Below are 25,379 nucleotides of genomic sequence, written 5' to 3'. Positions count from 1 at the left end.
GATTATGAAATGTTAAGTTGTAAAAATCCAAGACAAAATTATAAGAATCTAGTCCTAGGAGCACAAAGAAAGGATCCACAAAGCTCAAATTCAACTAGAGTGGCTAGGATCCTTTAAAAAACACCAAAGGCACAACAAACGGAGACAAGAAGGTGTCAAATGGCTAGGAGGGATGCCATATATACATGTAACGAATGTAACACTGAACAATCCTATGAGGACTTGGAAGAAAACAAGGGAAAGGTAATCGTAACTTATCTAATAAGGAACAAATACCAAAAATCAACCCATGGTCACAATCAAGAAAGGAAGCAATTTGGCCAACTAAGAAAAAATATGGTCAATCATTAAATAAACCCCAAGGATAGTGTAACGAGAGAAAGCCAAGGAAAGGGAGAAAAATGTATACTTAACTATCCATGAGGTTTACAAAGGCTTCAAAATAAATGGCTCAAATGAGAGGATGATGATTTACTTGCAAAATTGAAACAATTTAGCAAGTATTGGAATAAACCAAAAATACTACAAGTCAGAGTTGTAAGGAAACATTGGAAGATAAGGCCTATCATGATTAATAGTTGAATCCATGAAGATTAGCAGACTGATGGTGGATCTTGAAGAGAATGTCAATTTGCTACCAAAAAAAAATTGGGAGTACTTGGGAAGAATGGCACTTGAGTCCACACCTTACAACAACAGTCTAGTGGATGAGACTAGAATAAAAACCTTGTGAACTTGGAGGCATGCTGAGATAAATATTAACATTATCAAACAATTGGTGGGTTTTGAGGTAGTAATTGTAGAAGAAATCTTTGACCAATTATTGGGACTAAGGTAGTTTGTCAACGTCAAAAGAGTATAAATGCTCGGAAGGAGGAAATTTCATTTGCAGATAACCAAAGTATAGTACACATCTCATTGGGAAAAAACTTAGAAGAAACCTATGTAGAGGAAGTGAATGTGATAGACAATGAGTATGATGATAGGAAGATTAATAAAATTTCTAAATTCATCACTATCGAATGCAAAGAAGAACTTAACTTCTAGGGAGAAATTGAGCCCAATGAAACAAATGGGACAATAGCCAATGACACAGTACTGGAATTTTGGATGAATGAGCAATTAGAGCCATATTTCTATAGGATCTTTGGATCCTAGAGGGATTTCATGATCAGAAGGTTAGTTGGGGATGAGTCACTCGAAGGAGAATCTAGTATAGATGACACATCTGAGGAAGATTCCATGAATGAAGATACTAGTGAGGAGGAAATATTCAAAGATATCTGCACTAATAGTCAAAGTGATCAACATGAACTAGCTTGATGTTGATTTTGTTGTAAGAGGTTGATTGATGACTTGTTTTGTGTTGTCATTGATGGCAACCATATTTTGTTAGTCATCTAAGTCATTTATTCCAACTGGTAAAGCCTAACTGGTAGAGGAAGCAATTAAACAACAAACCGGTAAACAATGACAGAGCTATGTTCAAGCTACTAGTACGAAAGATCAGTGAAGAGTTAAGTGCTCTATCCGGTGGGTACTAATTCCCACCGTGGTTTTTCCCATTTAGGTTTTCGTGTAAAAAACATTGTGTTATTAGTTGCATGCTTTATTGGGTGTTAGCTTATGTGGTTATTTACCTTGCATGCTTGTTAAGCTTCAAACTAAAAAAAGTGGTGATTAGATTCGTGTTGTTGTTTTTGTTTGCATTGAATCACCCCCCCCCCCCCCCCCCCACTTAGTGCCTTATAAGTTTATCAATCGGTATCAGAGCCTAATTCCTTTAAGGCTTAACCGCTTGGGAAGGATCCTTAACACTATCATGGGGATATGAGTTATAGAGAGCTTTCTAATCAGTTTGCAGAATTTGAAGAAGAATTAGGTGAGTTAAGGGTCAAGTATAAAGCTTCATGGGCTAAAAGGAGAGAGATAGATGAACAGTTGTATGAAATTAGTGAAAATAGTTCATCTAAAGAAGCTAACATTGATGCATTGGCTAATGAGGTGGAAAATTTGAATGATGATAAGTCAAATTTGAGAAGAGAGATAGAAGCCCTAACTATCAAGATAATTCAAGAGTTGGAAGCTAGGAGGGTTGCTCAAGACAAGATCAGAGAGAAGGATCATGAGATCTCTAAACTGAATCAGGACATTGGTACTCTACATGCACATCTTCATGAAGAAAAATAAGAAATACAGGATGATCTAGACATGACTATGTCTCTTAGAGAGATTCTTATGAAAAAGAATGAAGATCTTACTAAGGAGTTGGCTAATGCTAATGAGATCCTAGCTAAATACAATAAGAGCTCTACTATACTTGATGAGTAGATTCAGCCACAAAGGCAAAATGGAGATACACATGGCTTGGGATACACTACCTTTGAGAAAGGAGAACCTTATGGTACTAAGGACATCATGCATGAAGGGAAATCTTCACCTAAGACAAAGAAGAACATCGATAAGAAATTGTAGACACCCAAAATTGTCCAGTCTAATTAAATAAATATGTTATTTATTTAATTATCTAAGCTTAATTCTTCTATTAATTAACTAAATCTTTATTTATTTAATTCATTCATTTATCCTCTTCTAGCCTTATTTCTCATTTAAATAAATACATTTATTTATTTAAATTATCCTTTTCCTAAATTAAATAAATATCTTATTTATTTAATTGATCTCACTCCTTCTATTAATTAAATAAATCTTTATTTATTTAATTAATTCATTAACCTTTTCTACCAATGACACATGTCATTCATCTCTTAGTTCATACACTACCTCCCCCTTTCATTATTTTATTATTTCTTTTACCTACCCTCTAATCATAGCCGACCTCCTTTTACACCTCTCAATCTTATCCCTCCATTTCATTTAGTGTCTTCTATATAAGGAGATGCTTCCTTCATTATCAAACCCTAAGGAGCTAACTATTTGATCAATTGACTACTTGGCATATGCGATCCTACTTGCAACCACATTTTGTTCTTTGTTGAGCTCTTGTGCACATAAAATCTAAGAGCAAATATATCAAGCAAGATCAATGGAGATAGGAAGAATGGAGATCCAAACCCTATTGGACATATGATGGTATAATCTTTGTGATTTCATTTGATTTGCATTGTCTTAGGTAATCTTCATATGTTATGGTGGATCTTTGTTGTTGTTAGGCTAGGGTTTTGTGGTTGAATTCATTTAGCCTTTCAATATCGTTATTATTGTTGTATCTATTTTCACCATATACATTTTGGCACGCCCGGTGGGACTCTTATCCCTTTTGCATTTAACACTTTGTTGTAGATTTTGTGTTTGAAGTTGCAGATCTGACATTTTCAACTACATTTTGATATTTTTGTGTCTGCGTACTTTTGGATCGCGTTTTTGATTTTCTGCCGCGTCTATGTCCTCGACAGTATTTTATTTTGCAGATTCTGAAAACCGCATTTGTGTTCCTCAGTTGCGTCTGCGGTGTATATAGACGCGTATGTGTCCAAAAGTCACGTCTGGGTTCTGGAGCCGCGTCTGTGTCTCGTAGAAGCGTGTTTGCGTCAGAGAGTCGCGTCTGTGTCTGGGGTAACCGCATCTGTGTGCATTGATTTCATTTTTGGAGTTTTTTTTATTTAGTTTTTGGTCATTTAATGTTTTAGATTTGGTTTATTTTGAGCTAACATTTTCAGATTTAGATAACGAAATTGGTGCAGCTTGTCTTGAAAGAAAAATTGTTTGGTTGAAGGCCCCTATTTTCACAAAGTCTTTTGGATTTAAAATTTACCTAACTTGTGTGCTTGCAGGAAGGGGTGATTATTTCAAACAATCCAAACTACTAACAAATCTTTGTTGTAGGTCCTTGGCAAGGGTTTTTGGATTTTTATTTGTGTGCTTTGTTTTCAATAGACTAGCAAACACTTCAATTGATGCACTAAAATTGAATCATTGTCTTTTTGTGTCTTGAGCAATAGGCTCTTTTTGTTTAATCTTTAGAGGGTCTGTCTTCCCGTGTGGTCATTAGGACTACTAGTGAGAAGAGAACGACCCAAGTGGTAGCAAAAGAAAAGCTATCTTCTTCCAAACCACTATAAATAATTGTATTCATGGTGAAAACTATGAATAACGTGTGCTGATTAGTTCATACCAACACTATGTCTCCCCATAAACCCGTTTGATCAAATTTATTTGATCAATTGTAGGGCGTAACCCCTACCGGCTGGGAGCCTTTTGTATTTACAGAACTGAAAGTGTCACATGTATGGCCACACGAGTGGATGCCCTTACTAGCACCTTTTTGTTTTAGAAACCCAAATCCTTCTAGTTGTTGAGGCAGGAGGTCGAACCTCTGGCAGTGGCCTAGACACATACGGTTCTTAGTAGAGATACAAAGTTCGCCATGAGGAGTTTTTGTGGGGACTGATGCTTGGCTGATCCAAGAAGTGAGTGCCGAGGGTGGAGCCAGTGAGGTCAAGCATCTAAGTATCCACTCTGAATAGCATAGCCTCGGGGGTAAAACCCCATGTGGGATCAACAACTATTGTCTTGGTCAGCCATAAGAATTGTGCTTGACTTATTTTAAACATTCAAACATTCAAGACTAAACAGCAAAAAATTATGTCTTCAAGTGTATGCAAAACATTTATACATCAAACAACACACTTTTCTTGGAGTCATTTCGAGTCTAGACACTTGCAAACATTGGGTCTTCATCAACACTATGTCCTCTTGTCACGAAAAATAGTCAAACAGTCAGATTTGGTCACAACAAAAACGACTTCACAGATTGGAAAAAATTGCACAAATTTTGCAGAAACGCGTCTGTGTTGGACATAATAGCATCTGTGTTGTATAACCACGTCTGTGAAGGGCAGAAACGTGTCTGTGTTTCCAGAATCAACATTGCAATTTACAAAAAAATCTCAGAAACGCGTCTGCATTAAGCAGAACCACATCTATGTCAGGAAATCGCATCTGTGAAGTATACAGGCACGTATGTATTCAGAATTAAAAAACTTTTACAGTCCAACAAACAAACACAGTCAGTTTTGGAATTCTTGAGCTTCTTAGGTTATTTCTCCAGGTTTTCATCTAGCATTCAACCTGTCTTTGGGTCTCACACAGTCCATCATTGCTTTACACCTTACATTACATTTACATTTGTCTAAACTTGAGTCAAAAGGTCACTTGCTTGTCCTTATCATACTTTGTCAACACACTACATACAACAACATTTTGCTAAGTGGTCCCTCATCAAGGTCTATCACCTTTGGGTCTCATTTGGTCTTACTTAGAGTCAAGGTCAACTTACCTCATCAAGAGAAACTATTCTCTCTTTGGAAGTCACACGTACTCTACTACATACATACTTGGTCTTACACTTTGGACATTGCAAGTACACTTCAGATTCATTTACATTCCATCCAACTCTTGGTCTTCCATACTTTTTCCATTTTCATCTAGTCTCACACATCTTGGTCAATACCTAGTTCATGGTTGAAACCCGTCTTCAAAAATCTAGGAGAGAAACTAAAGAGGCTCAAGATTCCGCAAACATGAGTTCTTATGAGTATGACAATGATATCTTTTTCAATTCTGATCATACTACATTACCTGACATGGATGCCTATAGAAACATTCCAAATGTTGAGAACATGGACACTACAAACAACAATGATACACACAATGATGGTATGGACAACTTTTCAGTACATTTAGCAGATGTGGAAGAATCCATTATGGATCCCCATTTCAATCGATTGGTTGAGGAAATAATGAGGAGAGATAGACAATACTTCTTACAAATGATGGCACAAAGTGGAGCCAAGATACCTCATGATTTTGACATGTCTCAAATAATGGAACATAGACCTTTGCAACAAACTCACTCCAACATGGATCAAAGGAGGCCTAATAGTGGAGGCAATAGAAGATCACATCTTGTGCCTGAATCACCATAATCTTTGTTTCAAAAACCAGAGGTCCCAAATATACATGGTCAAGCATATGATACTCACCTTCGCAGACCATTATGGAAGTCTTATGTAGAGAAATATGCTCAATCACATACCAATGCTAAGGATCAACCACCAAAGCAATTGGATATTCAAAGGCATGCTCAAAATTTGGACACAAGGAAACCCCGTGTCAAATTTGGGGACAACACATTAGAACATGACATGCCTGTAGAGTATGGTATACATGGACAAAGCAGATATTTCATTCCTCAACATGAATCTATACCAAGTGGTCCATATATGCAGCATCACTATAGACCTCCTCCATATGAACATGTGTATGATCAATATCATCCATATATGCAACATGCTTCTCCTCCAATTGGTGCCTCAAGCATAGGGTATGGTCCAAGAAGTCGATCTCCACCTAAGAACACTTTGGAGCAACAAATCAGGGACTTACAAAATAAAATGGAGGACATAAATACACCAAAGCCAACATACACAATGAGAGACATATGTCCATATCCATTTGACAAGAGCATTCCAATGCCTCCTTTTCCTACACACTTTGTGACACCTAAATTTGATAAGTATAGAGGAAAAGGGGATCCTAAGGCACACATAAGACAGTTTTTCACAGCTTGCATTGAGATAGCAGTAGAAGAGACATATTTGATGAGATTATTCCCATAGAGCCTAGGAGATCAAGCTATGGAATGGTTCTCCCAACTTCCACCTGGTATTAAGTCATGGGGTGACTTAGCAAAGGCATTTATTCAACATTTCTCCTACAACATAGAGATAGACATATCAGTTACTACTTTGTGCAACACCAAGCAAAAAGAGGGGGAGTCTTTTGCATCATTTTTACAAAGATGGAGGAATCTAGCCAGCAGATGCTCTTGTAAAATTCCACAAAAACAAATGGTAGAAATGTTCACCCAAAATGTTAACAAAGACATTGGCTATGATCTAAGGAAAGCTTTTTTGTCCACCTTCAAGGACGTCATTGAAAAAGGCTTAGTGACAGAAAAGGTCCTAATTGAACAAGGAGTCATTAAGATATTCAAGGAAAACAAAGATGACTTTAAAGGAAAAGACAAGCCAAGATTTTGGAATAAAAACAAGAACACAATCAATGATGGTGTTATGGATGCCAATACGGTGCGACCCAAATTCATTTTTTCTGGATCAAGCTCTACAAACAACCAAGTGAATACTCAAACAACTTCTAAATCACGAAGGAAGTATACTCCATTGGGAGAACCATTTGAGTCAGTTTTTAAAAAGCTAGTGGCAAACAAGGTAATCACTATTCCAGATTTTCTTCCATATGAACCAAAGGTTAAACCAAATTGGTGGAATGATGATGAATATTGTAAATTTCATAAGAGCAAGGGTCATAAGACAGGAAATTGCCATATTGAGATATTGAGATTGAAGGATACTCATCCAATCAAGAACATGAGATGTTTAAGGAACCATTCCCAAAACATGACAAGGGAAAAGCTAAAGCCACAAATGACCAAACCAATTATACCAGAGCAACCTATAACTATGATTCAACTATCAATCACATTTCGATGGACAATTATGTCTCTACCATTATCATCAAGGACAAAAACCCAAAGACCCAAGATTGTCCTAAAAGGTGTTGGATCTTCTTCCGAACCTACCTTTGAATGTCATGTCACAACCCGTCGAGATAAATTCACTTTGCAAGGTGCTCCAGCTAAAAACACCGCTTCTTCATCAACCAAACTTGAGTATGACCTTGTAGAACAGTTAGGGAAGACACCCATGCTCATCTCCATACTTGAACTCTTGCGCATATCCCCCACACATAAATCCATTCTTGACAAAATCTTGAGAGAAACTGTTGTTCCTACTGATCTAAACGTGGACCAGTTTCAAGCCATGGTGGGATACCTTTCCATTCCACACTCCCTCACATTCATAGAAGCCGACGATGCCTCCATGAGCCAACCACATAATGCACCATTACACATTGAAGCCTTCATACACAAACATCGAATAAAACGAGTCTTGACAGATGGAGGAGCTAGTCTAAACATTTGTACATTGAGCACAATTAAACAATTGGGATATTTTGATAAAGCTGTGAATTCTACAAACAAAATCACCATCAAGGCATATGATGCTGAAGAGCGTTCATCCAAGGGCACAGTCACCTTACCTCTCAAAGTTGGGCCAGTTACGAAGGATGTGGTTTGTCAAGTCCTAGATCTAGATCTCACTTACAACATATTGCTAGGGCATCCTTGGATTCATGAAATGAGGGCAGTCCCATCTACATATCACCAATGCATTAAGTTTCCTCACAATGGAGTGGAGGTAATAGTTAACGATGATCCTAATCCATTCATATACTACAATAACCTAAGATCAAAAACTGAGACCATCATTCTCAGTAATTGCAAAGCTGTTCCTTCTTCGGCATACATTGATCTTGAGTCATTAAAACCTTCGACATCAAAACAAGGTGAGCTTAAAGGCAAATTTCAGGACAAGGACATGGGGGAATACACTTTAAATCAAACCATGCACTTACGACAAGTCATGAGTTCACCAAAAGAATATGGAAGACCACATCCTAACAAGTAGGTATCCATCATTGTACTCAAATGGGACCCTACTACCTTTCAAAGATGGGGCGAACTGGAAGAGGAAGATTTATACAAAATGCTTTAAAAAGACATTGAAGATGATACACAAGATCACATCAGTCTACCATGTGAGAAATATGGCAAAGGTTTCAAGATCCTACAAAAATTTGGGTATGATCGAAAAAGCCCTCTTGGGTTACGAAAGGAAGGCATCATTGAACCTTTACAACCTGAATTGACTTTCAAAAAGGAACGCTTGAAGGGACTTGGTTTCCTGACTTCCAAGGTCCACACTCAAAGGATAGAAGAAGCCTTACAAATCAAAGCTGCCAAGATTCAACAAGAGGATCGCTATTCCACAAAATCCAACGAATGGGAATGGGGTTTAGACAAATCCTCTAGTGACTACGAGCTCACCGAGACATTCAGAGAGCCAGACGAACCCACAGAAGAAGAGGAATTTTATAAAAGATTCAAAGTTGGTCAAGAAACAACCCATGAGGATTCCACACAATCCTTGTCTCAAGGTCCTAAGTTGAAATCACATAGGATGAGAACACTTGTCCCAAAATGCACTACTAGTGATGATAATTTGGATTCATTCACGATCGAAACTAATGAGGAGAGTGCCATCGATGACCTCGATAATTACCTTGACATACCCGAATATAACTGCATCTTCACTCTTGGCCCCACTAACTTCGAATACATTAAAGGGCTTCCCCTTATTCACCACCAACTCATTGACTGGAATCATGAAGGACCTGCACAGTTTGACACATTCCAAAATGATGAAGCTTTTATTGACTATCTTGGCATACGAGATGATTTTCCCCCTGGAGACCATAAAGCGGGATACACTATAGAACTCAATAGCGTGGCATATTTTGGTGAGGGTGTCGGACCTTCCAGTCGCAAAAATGTGAAAATAAGAACGAACCAAGGGTCTTAAGGCGAAAACCACACTGTGGCGTTGTATGACCCCAAAAAAGTAAAAAGAAAGGACGTATCTGAGGGCGAAAACCTCTCTGAGGCACCCGAAGATGGAAGGCTCGACATTCTCCCAGTATCATATGAGGAAAATTCATCCATGTTGGTAGAGGAGACTATCAAAACAAACATTGGTACAGAAGAGGTTCCACACAACATATTCCTAGCTCAATCATTGACGAAGTCAGAAAGGTCAAAATTCATAAATTTCTTCAAAGAATGACAAATCAACTTTGCATGGTCATACCCTGGTATGCCTGGGTTAGATCTGGATTTGGTAATGCATCATTTGACAATTAAACCAGGGGCAAAACCAATGAAACAGAAATTAAGAAAGATGCATCCACAAGTGGCATTATTGGTCAAAGCAGAGCTTGAGAAATTATTGGATGTCGGATTCATACGCCCAATTGATTATCCTAAATGGATCTCCAACTTAGTGCCTATCAGTAAAATAGATCGCAGCATCAGAATATGTACAGATTTTAGAGACATCAACAAAGCTTGTCCTAAGGATGACTTCCCATTACCAAACATAGATTTGATTGTAGATCTCATAGCAGGTCATGAAATGTTATTGTTGATGGATGGATTCTCTAGTTATAATCAAATAAAGATCACATCTAAGGATCAACACAAAACATCATTCACTTGTCCTTGGGGAACTTTATGTTGGAATGTCATGCCCTTTGGGCTAAAAAATGCAACCGCTACATATCAAAGAGCCATGACTACTATCTTTCACGATCTCATGCACGTAACTGTGGAAGATTATGTTGATGACCTCTTGGGCAAATCAATAGACAGAAATACACATTTGGACATACTTTCAATCATCTTTGATCGGTTGGAAAAATACAAAGTAAGTTTAAACCCCAAGAAATGTGTCTTTAGAGTAACCTCCGGGAAGCTCCTAGGATTCATTGTATCAAAAAGAGGAATTGAAGTTGATCCAACAAAAGTCAAGGCCATCCTAGAGATGCAACCACCAAGAAATATCACTCAACTTTAGTCTTTACAAGGGAGACTCTAATCCATACGAAGATTCATAGCGCAACTTGCAGATAAGTGTAATCTTTTTCAGCACTTGTTACATAAAAACATCAAATTCAAATGGGATGATAACTGTCAACAGGCTTTCCAGACACTCAAAGATTATCTTTTGAATCCACCAGTTTTGATGCCACCAATTCCAGATCAGCCTCTGTTACTATACATATCAGCTACTCCAACAACACTGGGGGCACTCTTAGCACAACAAATTGCTGAGGGGAAAGAAAAAGCAGTATACTATATCAGTCACACATTGGTGGGATATGAGCTAAAATACACACCAATTGAGCGTGCATGTCTCGTTGTGGTCTTTGCTTCGCAAAAATTACGACATTACATGCTAACTCATAAGACTAAGTTGTTGCGAGGATCGATCCATTGAAATACCTTCTTAATAAAGCAACACTTACTGGGCGACTAGCCAAATGGGTAATGATCCTGAGTGAATTCGACATCGATTATGTGGACAGAAAAGCAATAAAAGGACAATCTATCACAAATCAGTTGGCAAATGCTCCCATGATTGATGATGTTCCTCTAAGTTCAGAATTTCCAGATGAATCCATTTTAACAGTGTCACATGCAAAGCCATGGCAACTGTACTTCGACGGCTCATACACACAGCATGGGGCAGGAGCTGGCATCCTCTTTATAACTCCTCAAGGGGATTCTATACCAAAATCATACCGCTTATCATTTCCTTGCACTAATAATATAGCAGAATATGAGGCATTAACAGTTGGATTACGGATTGCAGTTCAGTGGAAGATCCAGGAACTCCGTGTTTTTGGGGACTCTCAACTTGTAATCCGTCAAGCAACTGATGATTACCAAACAAAAGATGAAAAATTAATGCCTTACAAAAAAATTGTGGATGACCTGAAACAATAGACTTTGAGCAGATACCAAGAAAGTAAAATCGAGCCGCAGATGCCATGGCTACAATTGCTTCACTGATCGATCTACCTCCGAATGAGACCCACTATGAGTTCTTGGTGGATAACCTTTTGGTTCCTTCATATGAAATCACTCCTACTGAGATGATATGTGTCGTCGGTCCAGAGTCCCAATTATATGGTTCCATTTTCACATACCTTCGTGACAATACTCTACCTCTTGATCTATCCAATAACCAACGTCGCACTTTCATTCGCCAATCTTCTCGATACGTCATTTTAGCTGATATCCTATACCGGCGAGGTCTAGATGGCACTCTTCTTAGATGTTTAGAAAGCGACGAAGCTCAGATTGCGTTACGTGAGGTACATGAAGGGATATGTGGTCCACATTCTAGTGGTCCTACCTTAGCCAAGAAACTCATCAGGACTGGATTTTACTGGCCCAATATGGAAAAAGACACATATTGGTTTGTCAAGAAATGTAAGCAATGTCAAATTCATGGAGACCTCATCCATGCGCCAGTGCAAGAACTTCAACCAATTGCGTCTCCTTGGCCCTTTTGTCAGTGGGGACTCGATCTCATAGGCAAGATTCACCCTCCTTCCAATGGTCATAAATTCATTATCACTGCCACAGAGTTTCACAAAATGGATTGAAGTCGTGCCTCTTACACAAGTCACTGGAAAATAGATTGCTATGTTCATCCTCAACTATATCATTTGTCGATACGGTATTCCTATTTCCATTATCACTGATAACGGGCGTCCCTTCAAAAATCAGGATGTTCGTGAACTCTGTGACCGCTTCCATATTTCCCATCGTTTCTCCACACCATATTACCCCCAAGGTAATGGTCAAGTTGAGGCATCTAATAAGACAATCCTTAAAATTCTCAAAAAGACAGTCGACGACGTTGGCCGTAATTGGTATATCCAACTTAATCCTGCACTTTGGGCATACCGCACAAGTGTCTGCACACCTATAGGAGCTACACTCTATTCACTTGTCTATGGCACTGAAGCCATCTTGCCTATTGAGGTCGAGCTACCCTCTTTACGATTCTCTTTGCAAAACATTATCAGTGGTGAAGACTATAGGGTCTCTCGCTTACAAGAACTTGAACTACTGGATGAACGAAGACAAACTGCTTTTAATCATCTCAAGGCTTACCAACAACGAATGAGTCATAGCTACAATCACAAAGTCAAGCCTCGCACATTTGAGGTAGGTGATTTGGTTCTCAGAGAAAGCCCCAAAAATCAGCAAGACAGGGAGAAGAAGGGCAAGTTCGAACCAAATTGGCTTGGTCCTTACATCATTACAGCAGCATATGGATCTGAAGCATATCAGCTCTTAACTATAGAAGGTGAACCTTTGGAGAATCCTATCAACAACATGCACCTTCGCAGGTTTTACACATAGCTCTTCCGAGTATCCTAATTCAAAAATTACAAAAAAATCAAAAATTTCAAAAATACAAAAAAAAAAAATTATAAAACAAAAAAATTGTTACTTGGTGAAAACCTAGCAAACAAGCGCCTTGTGACACAAAAAACATTGAAAAATTGAAAAAAGTAAAGAGAAATAATTTTGTCCAACGGTGAAAACCACTTCGGTGGCACCCTGGGCAAGTACCATGGTGAAAACTGGGTCACCAGCGCCATGTGTAGAGACATTGCTCCTCCCTCCTTCAGGATTCACTTTCATCCTTTCACTTTGCACACACTCACAACCTATTCGTTCATAATAAACTTACCCATTCCCATCATGGCTTGTTATTGATCTACCCAAGATTGGTTAGCCATTCATAATAAACCTCCCTTTTCACCTCCCTTTCCATCCATAATAAATCAGATCCTATCTGTGGCTAAGGCAAATCCTACATCTAGTGATGGGTGTGGAACTGAGAACACCAAATGTTTCGAGGAGCACAGTTTCTTCTAGCTTCCTTCAGTCTATCCGCGCATAATCCGCAATAAAGCAACATTTGCATCACAGATCGCAATAAAGTTTCATCTTCTCTGCAAATAAAGTATCAGTTTCATGGATTCAGTTAGTTTCAGATGAGATAGCAGCAACAATGGGCTTCAACAAAATCAAATCTTTCAACAGACTCAGACAACATATGGTTCAGTGCTATCTATCCTTTCTATGAAAGTAAACATTGTGACCACAATCAAATAAGACTTATACAAGTGACAAGAGACACTAAATTTGAGGACTACAGTGGATGTTGGTGTCGAGTCTTGGTTTTCTTTTGATTTTATCTTTTGGTGACATGTCTTTTAGCTTTTCTAGGATGTCTCTGACTAGAGATTATATCTCCAAGATGTCTTTGACTAGAAAGGCGAGGATGGGGTATCGTCACCTATTTGTATTTGTTGTCTATGGATTGTCTTTTAGTAATGCTATGACTTGTCCAAGGATATGAGGACACTGTGAATCTAGTATGAACTAGGGCATTCCTTGTTTGCGACTATCTTATCTCCATGCAAACAGGTACAATGACTTTCTGGGTCGAACATATGCCTCGATTGTCATAACCTACTTGCCATAATAAAGCTCAATGATAATAACGCACAAGAAGCTCTTTCACTTTCATATCTTCTATCTTCCATCCCCATTTCTTGATTGACGTCCATCATCTTTCTCGAATCCGTGTAGCCTGCTATCACATGACTGAGTATAATGACACACCAAAAACATTTGCATTTCATGTAGTTGCGCCTACATTACCATATATAAGCATTTCATACATACATATAGATATCACAACTGCATCACATCCTACACACAACACCTATTAGCACAATTTACATTTGCATTATCATATTCATTTGCATTTCATACATTTACATTCACATATGCATAACATATTAAAAACATAAAAATAAAAATAAAAAAAATATTGCATTGCATCCATATCAATCATCATCATAAATCACATCAAAGCAACATCACATAGGTACAAATGCATATAGCTACTGCAAGGATGGATCATATTATATATATATATCAAAAATCATAAGTGTCATGATACAATGATGTCAAAATACATATGGCTACACAGCCAATCTTCGTGTCACCCTATCCGGACATAGGAACCCACTGATCACTCCTCCAAGCACCACCAGGAGTGCTAATCTTGTCCGTGTCATAGTATCCCAAGCTACATGTCCAGCCCTCATCTCTAGTCCTGGATCCTAAAACACTCATCTCAGTGCATCCCTGTCTCCATCTCGATTGTAAGGAACTAACTCCCCATCGATCGATATCCGCAGAATCCTGTATACATCCTCTAGGGTGACTGTCATCTCCCCCATCGACAAATGAAACGTACAAGTCTCAGAGTGCCATCTCTCAACCAGTGTAGTCAGCAATCTCATGTTCACCCGAAACTTAGGCACATACAGAATATGTCTCAATCCCATAGCCTCAATCCCAGCTCGGTCCTCGGCTGTCAACTCAGGTCGCAACCTCTGAGTCGATGGAAATCCCTCTTGTGATTCCAGCATAGGCAAATACTCCTGCAGTCACACAGATCAATCATCTCAGTCCTAGTGACACTCACTGTTCATCACAAAGTGTTGTTTCTATCCTAGTGTTACTCCCTGTTCATCACAAAGTACTACGTGTTTGGCACTCGCTGTTCATCACAAAGTGCTGCTCATATTTGCACTCATTGTTCATCACAAAGTATTGCTCATATTTTAGTACTCCCTGTTCATCACAAAGTACTATATCTTGGTACTCATTGTTCATCACAAAGTGCCTTGATCTATCCTATCCTAGGGCCTCTGCTTGAGTGAATCCTCTTGAGAAGTTTCCTAATTGGCAACATATGTTGTATCACAAAATTGTCAATCCTAGCCCTATTTGTTATCCTAGTCTTCCCTAAAGGACCTGCTTGAGTGTATCATCTCAGTAGCTTATCCAATCGACAGCGTATGTTCATCACAGAATTGCCGATTTGACCTAGAAGACACAAATTCACATTTTTGGACACAAACGTGCTTTCATGACATAAATGCTTTTTTAGACCGCATAAACATGCCTAGCACCAACGCAGACACGCCTACACGTTTTTGACATTTTTTGGACCCTATTCTAAGTGCATTTATTACTCTACCTAGCATGCATTAATGACAACAATAAATGCATCAAAGTACAAGGAGGTTTTGTGGTACTTACTAGCTCTCCTGCCTCTGCTGGCCTCTGAAATCGGTGAACACGATCGAATCTGTGAGCCATTGTCATCGCTGCTAACTGCTACTGCTCTATCTCGCTCTGCACTCTGATCTCTTGGATGTGTGGATGACAATGAGGATGTTTTCCCCTCGTGGTCTATCTTATAGACTACCCTAGCCCTCATTTCCCGAGTCAGTCTTCATTATTCCGTGACTATGTCACTTTATCCGGTCAATCCATTATATCCCGTCTTTCTTATCGAGAGATTGTTTATGATCTTTTCAGACATTTTTTCATCCAATCTCTCGAGGGGGCATATCATTCTCATCTTGGGGCAACTCTGTATCAGTTCATCTTATCTTCTTTGAAACAACACGACAAGCCTCATTGTCTCAAAGAGGGGCAAAATGTAGACACCCAAAATTGTCTGGTCTAATTAAATAAATATGTTATTTATTTAATTATCTAAGCTTAATTCTTCTATTAATTAAATAAATCTTTATTTATTTAATTAATTCATTTATCCTCTTCTAGCCTTATTTCTCATTTAAATAAATACATTTATTTATTTAAATTATCCTTTTCCTAAATTAAATAAATATCTTATTTATTTAATTGATCTCACTCCTATTAATTAAATAAATCTTTATTTATTTAATTAATTCATTAACCTTTTCTACCAATGACACATGTCATTCATCTCTTAATTCATACACTACCTCCCCCTTTCATTATTTTATTATTTCTTTTACCTGCCCTCTAATCATAGCGGACCTCTTTTTACACCTCTCAATCTTATCCCTCCATTTCATTTAGTGTCTTCTATATAAGGAGATGCTTCCTTCATTATCAAACCCTAAGGAGCTAACTATTTGATCAATTGACTACTTGGCATATGCGATCCTACTTGCAACCACATTCCGTTCTTTGTTGAGCTCTTGTGCACATAAAATCTGAGAGCAAATATATCAAGCAAGATCAATGGAGATAGGAAGAATGGAGATCCAAACCCTATTGGACATGTGATGGTATAATCTTTGTGATTTCATTTGATTTGCATTGTCTTAGGTAATCTTCATATGTTATGGTGGATCTTTGTCATTAGGCTAGGGTTTTGTGGTTAAATTCATTTAGCCTTTCAATATCGTTATTATTGTTGTATCCATTTTCACCATATACAGAAACCATACAAACCAGTATGCTTTAATTGTCATAAGCCAGGTCATACTGCTAATGTTTGTAGAAGTGGATCTAGTTCTTTTCATGGTTATAGGTCTAATACTTATGAAGGATATAAGCCTAGAACTTTTGATGGTTATTGTTACACTTGAACCAAGTATGGGCATAGAGTTGTTGAGTGCAGGTCTAGAGAAAACATTTAAAGACCTTACATGAATTAGAGACCTAATGGTGAATGGAAGAGATCTTTCAATAACCGAAGAAACCCTACTTGGAAGAGACCTTATGTGAGCCAGTCTAGTCCTTATGAAATGGAGTATAGATAGAATGTGACTTGTTCAATTTGTCACAACTTTGGACATGTTGCTATGAACTATTGGAGAAGAACCGATAGAGGCAATGTTGGACCTTGGAGAGCATTTAGAATGACATGTTTTCATTGTCACAAACCAGGACACCTTGCAAAGTTTTGCAGAGCAATAATGAACCAACCGATTAATCAGTCTACTAACCAAAAAGGTAAGAAGAAGGTTGATGTGGAGGAAACTAGAGAAGAGATGAACAAGATCTGGAGAAATAAAAGTGAGGAGAAACCATCTGAAGATTCTACTTCTTCACCTAGTGTGGAGAACCCCTCACCAATAAACTAAACTAGTTATAAAGCTTAGGGGGAGCTTATTGTCAATCCATTTTCGAACCCCCCGAAGGATCGTGTGGTAAGTTAAATCTCCATATTCAGATGTAATTTGATGATGAGTAATGATTTTGAGTTGAAACTGGTAAGTTTGATGTGATATGAGAATCTATAGTGAGTTTTAGGGTTGAATAAAGTTTAGGGTTTCTTCAACCGGGTATAGCATTTAATGCACTTTGTAAAAGGTAAATAAAAAGTGTTTTACAAGGTTCATTTGTTACCTTTGCATTATCGAGAGCATTTGGAGAGTGATTGAAACAAAGATAGAGCTTTTGATTGCTGCATCGACAAAGATTAACAGTGGATTGAGAAGATTTGTGGATTTATGAATTGGTGAAGTGCACTCAAACAAGAAAGTTTGAAAACCCTAGTTGCGAAGGAGGAAAAGGTATTTATTTGTTGCGAAGGAGGAAAAGGTATTTATTTGAAATTTGTATTTGTGTATTTTGAGATGGATACACCACACTTTGTTGATATTACTGAAAGGCCTCGACTAGAATTCAAGAGGCATCCACTCAAGTCAATTGAAATCGATCTCGTTGGAGCCCTATCTAGTGTTTCGTATGGTGTGTTGCATGTTGAAGATGTTAGATCTTACATTCTGCAAACTAGAAGATTTGGGAACGCTTGCAATCTTCAACCAATTCCGAACAACAATGTGTGAGAAACAAGGTGTTTTGAAGGATCAATTCCGAAGGGTTGTCAACAAGGGTTTTCACCATGCGTTGAATTTTCTTGATGAATTCGAAGAAGACCATATCAGGTATATGCTGAGTAGAATACATGATCAGTTTATGTGTCTTGATCAACCGCATAAGATTACAAAGGAAGCTATTCATGTTGTCATCGGATTGTGTGCAGCCAGTGAAGTTCCCGTGTTGAGGTCAACCCCGAAGGATGATGTAACTAAACTAACGAAGTCTAAATGGGATGGACGTGATATGACAATAAATGAAATTGAAGACCCTGAGGTGAAATATGCATCTATGGTGATCAGATACAGGGTTTATCATTCTGGCAGAACAAATAGTATTCTCGAAGTTGCTATTCATACTGCCTACCAGATAATTAAAGAAAATGTAGACTATGATCTTGCTGAAGCCCTGAGAACCTAGTTGATATTATATCCAGAATCTATCAAGAAGGATAAAAGGCAGGAATTTAAATTTGGACAATTGATCATAGGTTTATTTTTCTATTTCCAGAACTACTTTCTCAGAATCGGTGATATACAATAGTAAAATGATACACCAACAATGTTACAAATCAAGAACAACATCAAGATGATCGGTAATAATTTCGATGGAATACTTTAAAGATTTTCAGAAGAGGATGCATGCAAAAGAAAGAATACCAGAACAAGTTGTTAAAAGATATGAAGATTTTATCTGTTTCATGGTTGATATTGATACTTGTCAGATAGAGGCAACAAAACCTAGGACGTCATGGATGATGCCCATGGGTTATGAGGTAGAAGTTGATCTTTTGATTGCTTATGTTGATCATCTTCTATCTACACCAGTAGATCCAAATGCAACAAGGTTTGGAACATATAAGGAGAAATCTATTGAGGTGCATTATGAGCTTGCCAGACTGGTCATTACAAAGAAAGTCAGAAAAAAGGTGGAAGAATTTGTTGTTTCATAGGGATTTACTAAAGAGGCGATTGTTGAGGCTAGAGCTAAATTTGAAGCAAAGAAGGTTGTTGAATCCTCTAGTGCCCCAACCGGTACCAGTACCGGTAGACAAACAAGAAGAACAGTTGCTAAGGAGAAACCTTCTAAAATTCAATTCAAGAGAAAGGGGAAAGAAATCAAGCCCCCTGCACCTAAAGCACCAGTAGTCACCGCTAAGAGGAAGAAGGAGAAAGCAAAGAGAGTTGCAGATGAAGAAGAAACAAAAGGAGAAAGAAAAACAGAAGGAAGGGAAAGAACAGAAAGTGACACTCCGGTCACTTACATCAAAGAAAATTGTTGATGATGACGAGGATGACATTGTAAGTATACAAGGACCAATTAACATGGACATGTTGAGTCCTAATGAGCTGATGGGGATTGCATTTGCTATGCAATCTAAGGCACAAAATAATATTATGAAGGCTCAGAGAAAAGAAGCATAGACTATTCAAAAAACAATAGATATATTTTCCAGTATATTATCGGAGACTGATATTGACAGTGTTCCTACACTTATTGACAAACTAAAACATTCGGTTACATCAACAGGTGAGCAGATGAAGAGCCTGGAAGAAGTTGTAATCAAGAATGCTAAGAAGAAATATGAGAAGAGAAGGATTGCAATTTTGATCAAGGAAATTGACAAAGACGGGGTAGGTTTTAGTGACAATATGGAACAAATAAAAGATGCACTAAAGACTGGAGGTAAAATACTATCTACAATTTGTAATGTTCCATTATTTATTGATGATATAGAGAAGAAGATCAAGGTAGAACAACATGCAATAAAGGTTATGAGTGAATCATTTGATCCTCTAAATGATTCAACTACAATTTTTTGTTGTTCTATTATAAGTGTACATCATAAGTTGAAGTCATATGAGGCAAAAAAGGTTAGGAGGACTGCAACTCTACAAGATTTATAGACACGTATAGTTCCCAAGTTGCAAATTTTGTAGAGAGGCTACAAGGAAACAAAGGCAATCTTGCTGACCGGAGATGAGCACTCTAGATGCCATGGAAGAACTCGCATACCAGATCCGAACACACATTAAGATCACATCCACTCTTTTGGCAACATGGGATAATGACTTGCAGGCTTTGAAGATTAATTTTAATGACATTTTTTCAAAAATGTAATATGTAACCTATTGACTCTTATACACTTTAAACTGGTAATACAAATTTTGGTCTATTGTATTCATTTTGTTTCACATGTATTTGCTTACCTTTATTATTGTTGTCAAAGGGGGAGTAGTATTGGTCATAGTTAAAAGTTAAAATTTTTGTAATAGCATGTAACTGCTGAGGGGGAGTTTTAAATTGAGTCATTTTTGTAATGTGACACTTAGACAAAAAATTTCGTAAGTGTTGCCATCAATGCCAAAGGGTGAGATTGTTGAATTGATGATGATTTTGTTGTAAGAGGTTGATTGATGACTTGTTTTGTGTTGTCAGTGATGGAAACCATGTTTTGTCAGTCATCTAAGTCATTTAGTCCAACCAGTAAACCCTGACTAGTAGAGGAAGCAATTATTCAATGAACCGTTAAACAGTGATAGAGCTATATGAGTAAACCGGTAGACAATTTTATTTTTTTGAGTTAAATTGTTTGTGGCCGACATGAGTAGACCGTAATGTGCAATGTTGTACCTAGGAAATTGTTCCAAAGGTTCGACTTAGCATAGTTGTTTATAAAAAGGAGTATATTGAGTGGTGTGATGAGGGCGTTCCAATTTTATCGGATGTCTACGAAGAGACATTCAAGGTGCGTACGAAACGGTATATGTAGTACGAATATTATTTACGCGTACTAAATGTGGGAGTAAACCTACAAGTTTCCGTCCTCCCATCGCCTCGGGAGCAGAAACAAGATGTGTACGAAACGGTATATGTAGATGGGAGTAAACCTACAAGTGTCCGTCCTCCTATCGCCTCGGGAGCAGAGACTAGAGACACCATTATCCGAGGTATTAAAGCAAATGAAAAACGTCATACAGAAACTTCAACTCCTCCAAGCAAAACAAATAGCTGCTAACAGGACAAACAAAACCACCATTGCCTCAACGCAGGATCGAACTACGGACCTTCAGTTTACAAGACTGACGCTCTACCACTGAGCTATAGAGGCCATTTTGAATTTAATAGCCTAATGTTCTATCAAATGGCGCAATCTTGAATCAGGAAATAATAGTGCTCTCCTAATGATTGAAAGAGAAAAATTGTTTAGCAGTTCGGGGATGTAGCTCACATGGTAGAGCGCTCGCTTTGCATGCGAGAGGTACGGGGTTCGATACCCCGCATCTCCAATTGCTTTACGTTGTTTTTTAATCAGTCTTTTTCTTAGATTCGTTTTCTGTTTATAACATGATTCAAATACATCTCTCTAAAAATGCATTATCTGTGCACCAGTGGTCTAGTGGTAGAATAGTACCCTGCCACGGTACAGACCCGGGTTCGATTCCCGGCTGGTGCATTTGCATTTTGTGTTTTTCAAGTCTACTGTACTGTTTTAATCTAATCAGAGCAACATTTAGAACTAGATAAAACAACACTGTAACCAAGCTTAACTTGTGGTACTTAACCCTACCACACTTAATAGAAAACATCAAATAATCTAGAGTTAGTTGTTTCACCACATTGCTTTGATGTCTGGATCAAATCCGAAGATGGAGTACAACAACACTGGTCTACAGGGGTTTCATGTATCTCACGCAGTAGGTGTAACTGGGTCAGGGCTTACAGTTCTTCTTCCGGAGAGGCTTTCTTGAACTACCGAAGGAAACTTAAAGGGTTTCACAGTGTATCCGTCAAATTAGTTTGCCAGATCCGTGGTGGAACCCTCCAACGGAATGCTCTCGACTCCTTCGCTGTTAGATAAAGAGGCCATTTGTGAAATTGGGAACCCTACTTATCCTAACCTTAACAAGCTTGTTTTCCAGGTAAGTAACTGTCTCTCATATTTACTGTACTTGAATATTTATGGTTACTCTTGGTCTTTAACTGAAAGTACATGGTCTGCTGTCTCATGTACAGAGATGTTGTGACCAAGGGTTTGAATGCCGACTGAATGCCCTACTGGGTTCAAGTGGTACCAATAATGAGCCCCCAACCTTGGTTCCTGGTTTGCCATCTTGCCAAAGCTGCAGAGGGATGTTTGCATGATTTCTAGTGTTGATTTTGGATTTCAATTGGATGTACAATTGAAATTCAGAAATGGATTGTGGAAAATTGATATTGTCCATCAATATTTTTGAATTATGTTAAAACTTTAAAAAATTAGATCAACTGAAGATCCGACTTATCAAGAAGGTTGCAGACCTAGCCTTCCTTAAAAGATGTGAAGACTTAGATACAAATAAAACACACAAACTAAATCCAAAAACAGAAATACTGTGGAAAACTGATATTGCTGATTGACAAATGTTACTGAGGTGTTCTCTCGTATCGATCACGAATTCTGTATGGCCAGGTATGTCATTCATTAGGTAACATTGGATGGTATCTCCTATCTGTTGTAAAGACTACTCAGGATTTGCTACCATGACCATTTCGTGATTTTTTATTTCTTATACATTTATTTTGGGATTTGCAGGGTTGTTAAGCAGCAACATTTAGGCAAAATTGAATTTGATATTCAAGCAGTTATGAAGTTTCAAAGCTGGATTTTACTGCTAAACTATATGCAGTTGTTGCCTTAGGGGGCATCAAGATGCTCGTCCAGATTGTCCATTGCTATGTCTAATGCTGTTTTTCCAGGTTTATCAATGAGCTCCTTTGATATCATCAACAATATCAATGTTATGTCAAAAATCTTAATTGTAATTTTAGCTGTCAAGTAGGGAGCATTTCTTTAGTTGTGTTGGTGATTAAAAATACTTCGTACTTGCAGTTGAGAAAGTAAGGATTTTTGATAAAAATTTGATGTATATAAAAATATTGATATTGTTGATGATATGAAAGGGACTGATAAACCAAGGTAAAATGATATGAGATATAGCAATGGACAAAATATACAGTGATGAATGAATGCTGCTTTATATTTATAGTTATTGGTGGTAAAACAAAAAAAAAATTATGAGTTGAAGCATTTCATCTATGTGTTAAGCTATCACAGGGTATGGCTTGGAAATTGTTCCACAAGAAGTTGTCTTGTGGAGCAATGTATCTGGTTTCTATTTGTAAGGCCTCTCAAAATGTCCAAACTCTCAAGAAATTGGGACCAAGAAGCATGTTTGTCTGGGTCTGTAATTCTATTTGATTTCTTTATAAACAAGTAAGCTATTGAAAACCAATTCTCAGGTAAAAAATCCTTCTCGGAATACTTTGGATTTTTTAATTTATCATGTATAGATCTATGTAAAAAAGATAATAAATTGATTTTTTTATTGTACCTATGCAGTTATGTATAGCATTACTATTCTATCAAAGAGATGCATCTAAATTATGGATCTAGGATACAGATGAAAGATATACCCAAAACAAAATTGAATAATAAATCTACTTAAGTTTGATAAGAATGAAGTCAAAAGCAAATGGATAATGTATTTTGCCGAAAGTGATACCCCTGAACTTAACATCGATGTGAAAACAAGCATTTATCAATTTAAAGTAAAAATACATTTATATAACCGTGTTCCACTCTATTGTCTTATTGATCCCATAGTTTAAGGCAAAATCAATCAGATCAATTTCAGTTCATTCAAAAACAAGAGAGTCATAAATTATTATCATTATGACATTGTGTTATTTTAACTAATGTAAATGTGAAAATAATTGTAGAATTTATGGGTAATGAGCTCACAATATATTTAAAGTAGAAATATGTAAGAAACCATGGTATCAAATTTAAAAACGTATAAAGCATAATAAAATCATTTTCTCAAAATTAATACAAAATCAAATGAAATGTAGTTGACATGATACTATTCTGATTATGAAGATAACCTCGCTCATAAGGGTGCTAGCTAAACAAAAGATTGAATTCAATGATAAAGCTATTTTGGAATTTATTTGAGATCTTATGATGTATAAATTGATATTCCTATCTAGCTTCATCAACCATCCAACGGTTCAATTTATGGGAGTTCATTATCAATGTTTCCTCTGTAACAAAGTAAAAGCTAAGGTTGAATTGTAAAATTATGATGGTGCTTGATTCATACTTTGATTTGCTATGATACGACCTAAGTTAAGCATTGGAATAAAATCATTTATGCTATTGATTTTGATTTTCAATGTACAATATCATGCATATATTTGCACTTAAATCCAACATATATGTTATTTAATTATTTTTATTTTGTTATATTAGTTTTTATCTTGTTCTTGCCCCCTTGCTATCCCCATTGTCCAAGGATTACTTCTTGTCATCTAGAAACGAATCTCTACATTTCGCCATCCTAAAACTCAAAGAAGCATAGGGTGTATTGTATCACGGGTTAACCTCAAGATATTATGTATTTTAGTGCAAACTTCATATGAATATTGAAGGGATCTATGTAAAATCCCTATAGTCCAATTCCAAGGAGAGGCATGTGTATGCACATTTTTGTTCCTGACGAGAGGCATGTTGGCAGAGAAGACTTGGAACATAGTTGACTTAGGCTACTACTTTGGGTCTATCATATAGAAATAGAACTTTAGGTTGACTTGTATAGTATTCTAATAGGATAAATGCATATAATAGCATTGTAGTGTACATCCAGAAGTGCTAGAGTAGAATTAGTATGAATTGAGATAGATGTGATATGATAGATGATAGATTGTGATCCAAAACTCTTGATGTACGTGGAGATAGATTATATAATACAATGGTACTATTGTTGGTCCAGTTATCTATGTTGTGATTATGTTTATGTGCTACTAAGGTATGAATGACATTTTGTTCTATTTATTGTAATCTTTGTTGATTTCTTTTATTGTGTTCTCTAGGGTATAAAGACTACATTAAGATCTACTTGGGATACAAATCTTTGGACTGTAGTTTCTTATTAACTCTTGCTAACATTTTGGTTCGGTTGTCAAGACTCTAGAGTGAACAATGAAGAAAAATTTTAGTAAGAAAAGAGTAATTTTGGCTAGAAATTAAGTTTTGCCACACCCTTAGGACTGACCTTTGTGA

General features: G+C 37.3%; 1 long non-coding RNA gene and 3 other non-coding genes across 4 annotated transcripts; 3 read left to right on the top strand and 1 right to left on the bottom strand.

Annotated features, from left to right (window-relative positions):
- Positions 1–21,314: 21,314 nt before the first annotated feature.
- On the bottom strand, positions 21,315–21,386 carry TRNAT-UGU (transfer RNA threonine (anticodon UGU)). The gene has a single exon. It is a non-coding gene; the product is annotated as a tRNA-Thr (tRNA).
- A 105-nt stretch (positions 21,387–21,491) lies between these two features.
- TRNAA-UGC (transfer RNA alanine (anticodon UGC)) lies at positions 21,492–21,564 on the top strand. The gene has a single exon. It is a non-coding gene; the product is annotated as a tRNA-Ala (tRNA).
- A 96-nt stretch (positions 21,565–21,660) lies between these two features.
- On the top strand, positions 21,661–21,731 carry TRNAG-GCC (transfer RNA glycine (anticodon GCC)). Its single transcript has one exon. It is a non-coding gene; the product is annotated as a tRNA-Gly (tRNA).
- LOC131047327 (uncharacterized) lies at positions 21,700–23,648 on the top strand. The gene is made up of 3 exons (XR_009106107.2): positions 21,700–22,197; positions 22,292–22,727; positions 22,851–23,648. It is a non-coding gene; the product is annotated as an uncharacterized LOC131047327 (long non-coding RNA).
- The last annotated feature ends 1,731 nt before the right edge of the window (positions 23,649–25,379 follow it).

The sequence above is a fragment of the Cryptomeria japonica genome, chromosome 10 (assembly GCF_030272615.1).
Source record: "Cryptomeria japonica chromosome 10, Sugi_1.0, whole genome shotgun sequence".
Taxonomy (NCBI): Eukaryota; Viridiplantae; Streptophyta; class Pinopsida; order Cupressales; family Cupressaceae; genus Cryptomeria; species Cryptomeria japonica.
This window is presented reverse-complemented; position numbering and strand designations above follow the sequence as displayed.